General features: G+C 40.7%; 1 long non-coding RNA gene across 1 annotated transcript in view; it reads left to right on the plus strand.

The window, feature by feature from the left end:
* The window catches only part of LOC128460381 (uncharacterized), a 4,985-nt gene extending 23 nt beyond the window's left edge, over positions 1-4,962 (plus strand). The window contains exons 1-3 of the long non-coding RNA XR_008342199.1: positions 1-109; positions 3,454-3,705; positions 4,055-4,962. The exon at positions 1-109 is cut by the window's left edge and continues 23 nt beyond it. This is a non-coding gene — a long non-coding RNA (uncharacterized LOC128460381). The remainder of the gene's footprint in view (positions 110-3,453; positions 3,706-4,054) is intronic.
* Positions 4,963-5,177: the final 215 nt, after the last annotated feature.

The raw sequence follows: 5,177 nt of genomic DNA on the forward strand, positions 1-5,177 counted from the left end.
GATCCCTCTTCCTCCTTCGAGCTGCAGCAGGCGACTGTTTTCAGCAGTGAAGCTCTGATAAGCTCCCTTTACATCACCTGTACAAAACACCAGCCAGCAGACACATTGGGTGAGCATTACACAGCAGAGACATACCTCATGTGATAGAAACGTGTTACTACATATAAAGAGGAAAACATTTAAATTATTGAAAAAATTGTAATTACAGTTTTTTGGCCCTTCAAGCTTTTTTTCTCACTTGGCCTTTCTCAGTTTCTATAGCATCATGTGAGGGCCGTATAGAAATATTGATCATAATTCACACTGAACTCTTTGGCGAGGCGTCTGATGTCTGATGGTAGTGATGATGATGAAGCAACTGGAAGCTAGTTATACAGGTTTGATCCAGTTAAAAATGCCAGAAATCTTTTGTCCGGGCATTTCCTGGACTTTGCTTTTTCACATATGAAGAAAGCAGCAGGAGATTGTCAGGGTCAGACGTGTTCACAACAACAAGGACATGTCGGGGTATTGAGGTGAGAGGTGATGTCCAGGTATCAGGCGGCAGGAGGCAGGATATCACATATACACTACCGTTCAAAAATTTCGTGTTTTCCATGAAAACTCACCCTTTTATTTATCAAATGTATTGGAAAATGAATAGAAAATATAGTCAAGACATTGACAAGGTTAGAAATAATGATTTTCATTTGAAATATTAATTTTGTTCTATAAAACTTTGCTTTCGTCAAAGAATGCTCCATTTGCAGCCATTACAGCATTGCAGACCTTTGGCATCTAGCTGTTAATTTGTTGAGGTAATCTGTAGAAATTTCACCCCATTCTTCCTGAAGCCCCTCCCACAAGTTGGATTGGTTTGATGGGCACTTCTTGCGTACCATACGGTCAAGCTGCTCCCACAACAGCTCAATGGGGTTGAGATATTGTGACTGGGCTGGCCCTCCATTACAGACAGCTTACCAGCTGCCTGCTTCTTCCCTAAATAGTTCTTGCATAATTTGGAGGTGTGCTTTAGGTCATTGTCCTGTTGTAGGAGGAAATTGGCTCCAATCAAGCGCTGTCCACAGGGTATGGCATGGCGTTGCAAAATGGAGTGATGGCCTTCCTTATTTAAAATCCCTTTTACCTTGTACAAATCTCCCACTTTACCAGCACCAAAGCAGCCCCAGACCATCACATTACCTCCACCCTGCTTGACAGATGGCGTCAGGCACTCTTCCAGCATCTTTTCACCTGTTTTGCGTCTCACAAATGTTCTTCTGTGTGATCCAAACACCTCAAACTTTGATTCGTATGTCCATAACACTTTTTCTAATCTTGCTCTGTCTATGTCTGTGTTCCTTGACCATATAGATCTTTTATTTTTATTGGCCAGTCTCAGATATGGCTTATTCTTTGCCCCTCTGCCTAGAAGGCCAGCATCCCGGAGTCGCCTCTTCACTGTAGACGTTGACGCTGGTGTTTTGCGGGTACCATTTAAAGAAGCTGCCAGTTGAGGACCTTTGAGGTGTCTATTTCTAAAACTAGAGACTCTAATATATTGTGTTCTTGCCGAGTTGTGCACCGGGGCCTCCCACTTCTCTTTCTACTCTGGTTAGAGCCCGTTTGTGCTGTTCTCTGAAGGGAGTTTCACACCGTTGTAGAAAATGTTCAGTTTCTTCGCAATTTCTTGCATTGAATAACCTTCATTTCTAAGAACAAGAATAGGCGAGTTTCACATTCTAATTTTCTGGCCATGTGATGCTCCAGATACTCAACTAGCTCAAAGGAAGGCCAGTTTTATAGCTTCTCTCACCAGCTAAACAGTTTTAAGCTGTGCTAACATAATCGCACAAGGGTTTTCAAGGGTTTTCTAATCATCCATTAGTCTTCTAAGGCGATTAGCAAACACAATGTACCATTAGAACACAGTTGCTGGAAATGGGCCTCTACACACCTATGTAGATATTTCATTAAAAACCAGACGTTTCCACATAGAATAGTCATTAACCACATCAACAATGTATAGAGTGTATTTCTGATTAATTTAATGTTATTTTCATTGAAAAAAACAGAGCTTTTCTTTGAAAAATAAGGACATTTCTAAGTGACCCCAAACTTTTGAACGGTAGTGTAAGTTTCACTGCAGATTTCATGAGTCTTTCGAGGTTAATTTATTTGTTTTGCGTCCGTCATGTGCAAGGAACGCATCAACAAGTCGTTAACAAAAATATACTTCTCATTCAATCTGATTGTGACCGGACAGGCCTACCGTCCCAAGAATGACTTGCTTGTAACTTCCATTTTGACTCAACACTGCTTTTATGTCCCCCCCCCTGCCACAAATTGAAAAGTGTATCAAAGAAATGCTTGTATATCCAACTTGCTTTTCTAATAAAGCCGTTTATCATGAAAAAAAGGTTTATATTTTTTTAATTGACATAATTTAAAGACATAATCAAAAGGAGATAATGTTAACTAAGAATATATATTACCATTTTTTCCTAATGTAATCTGGGTTGATTGAAGTTACTTTTTTTTGGAATCTAATTATGTAATCCTGGACCACTTGTTATCCATTACTACTCAGCCCTGTGTCCAGATACGAGCCTGTAAATGCTTCACCTTGAGATGGTTACCAGGAGTTGTTGAGCATCATGTTACTGTTTCTCTACACCTGCTTATCAAGCGGCTCAGACCATAATGAGCTGTGAGAGTATTCAGCTCCCACTGCACATTCACTGACCGGAGTCCACAGTCCTGTTCGGGTGAAATGTGACGCTGGACAAAGGCCAAAGAAAAAGGGGACGTCAGCAAATCTCAGTCTTTTTTTTTTTCACTGGGCTCATGTGATCTGGCCCGAACTTCCTTCCCCATACAGCCACACCACAGGGCAGCCAACTCCAATCGCACTCAGATGTTAAAGAACATGCTGGTTACTGCCCAACTTCTGTTAGAGCAAGGGGGCTTTTATTTTACTATCTGTTTATTGGAAGAAGAACAGGAAGTAGCCGTGTATGTGAAATATGAAGAACTCCCTTTTAGACTAGTTTGCAGCAGTAGACCCGCAGGAGCTAAAATAGTGACAGAGCTTTATACATCGACATTAAGCTGTTAATACCTTCTGATGGACGTAGTTTTATTGTGATAATCCTTCTTTTCTTTTGTTTCCAGGGAATCCCCCCCCGCACTTTCCTCCTTCTAATCACTATATTCTCACATTTCTTGTGAACTGTTCGCCCAAAAGCCAGATCCTTTACTTTTGCTCCTGCGTTCAAATGTTCAGAGGGATAATAACAAAATAAATATGTCATAAATTAGTGGAGGAGGAAATATTTAGATTGTTGAAGAAAAATAATTACTCCATTACAAGTAATCCTCTGTAAAAGTACCAAAGTATTGTTGTCAAAATGGACTTAAAGTATTATCTAAAGCTGATTGATGGTCAAGTCATGTTTTATTTACATATCACAGATCACATAACTTCCCCCCTGAAGGTGTTTCACCTGGTACGGTACAAATTACCCTGTGTCAACGGACCTGTGGCTCAGATAAAGACAAACTCTCAGAAACAGAGTTTCTCCAAATCAGCTGACAAGTAGAGAAAAAGACAGAAAGCAACAGAGGAGGGAGCCGTCCGGCAGGAAGCACAGACGTCTGCAGAACCCACCAAAGAAACAAATGAATTCAACATCACTAAATGGGTACAATCTTTTTCTCTGAAAGGTCAGTGGGACAGAAGTTTATTACAGAACAAGTGAATTTATAGTTTCTTCCCTCTCATTGTATTTCATTTAAAATTCGGAGCCACAAGCTGTTGCTGACCTCTCAAATCTAAATGTAAAATATTAAAAAAAACACACAATGTATATCATTGTGTGATTATAACATGTTGTAGCAGTGAGTGGGAAATGCCTCCCTGAAATCGACCTCGTCAGTCTCAGGGTTTTGTGCATGGCTCATCATGTGACTGTTCATTTCAGTGTGGAGCGCACAGGGGCCTGACATGTGTGTGTGTGTGTGTGTGTGTGTGTGTGTGTGTGTGTGTGTGTGTGTGTGTGTGTGTGTGTGTAAGATGTAGGAGGGGTTGCTCCATGTGAACCAGTGGGACGATCAAACAAAGCCGACATTCAGCTCGGTGTGTGTCTCCACTTCACTGCCTGATTCTTCACTGGAGGAACCCAAAGGCCCTTGTTGTCTTTCAATGTGCTGCACACAGACGTTTACATGAAGTGAAACCAGTGTCATCTGTTCAACTCCTCACATGTGTGTCAGCTTCTCTCCTGAGGCCTCTGCTCCCCCTGTTCCCAGTAAAGAATGTGTTTGTGTCTTCATGCTGATGCAGTAGGTGAGGCCGGAGTTGTTTATTTGATTGAACTTTTCAGGCTTTTCATCTCGAGAATGTGAAGCATGAGTTCTAAAAACAAAAGATTCTCCTGCACGCCCAGAATCACCTGCTCCTCCACCCGAACCTCCACCGCTGGGCTCCCATAACCTGAGGTGATTATTATCTCAAGCAACTGGGATGGGAAACACCAGCTACTTGTACAGAGCCTCTCAGCAGCTAAAACAGAGAAAACCCACCATCTAGTGGTGTGTTCGAGTGTGGAGCAGCTTCAGCAGGGAACAGGTCACATGGTTTATGTTAAAGCCAATTTATAAGTGAGGAAATTCTGCCCAGGCCTAATATTCTGCTCAAATTCAATCAAGCAGGACCAACTCTCTTTGCACCACTCATTTGAAATGAGCTGCAGCATCCTCTGAAGCTTCACACATCTGGTTACATGGGCCATTTTAAGAATGTAGTATAAACCAGGACATGAGTTTGAATTTTATTGACTTTTCTTCATGTTTTTTTATATACTTTTTTTAATATGTACTACTAGTCTTTTGTTCTTATTGTTTTGTAAGGGTGTATATGTACATTCAAATTGTTTGTTCCATGTGTTATTGATGCATGTATGTACTCAGGTCTCAGATATTGATCCCAATGGGACTTACCTGTATAAATAAAGGTTATTTAAAGTGTCAATGCCTGACTATTAAACAGGAGGTCCTTGGTTCAAGTCCCAGCAGTGTTCTCTTTGTTCAGGAATAATCTAGTTTGGGATCTATCTATCTACATATATCTAAAATAAGATCAAATCAAACACAAACAGATGAACAGTTATAAACTTCATATTACATAAAATAAATAA

The sequence above is a fragment of the Pleuronectes platessa genome, chromosome 17 (genome assembly GCF_947347685.1).
Source record: "Pleuronectes platessa chromosome 17, fPlePla1.1, whole genome shotgun sequence".
In the NCBI taxonomy this organism is placed as follows: Eukaryota; Metazoa; Chordata; class Actinopteri; order Pleuronectiformes; family Pleuronectidae; genus Pleuronectes; species Pleuronectes platessa.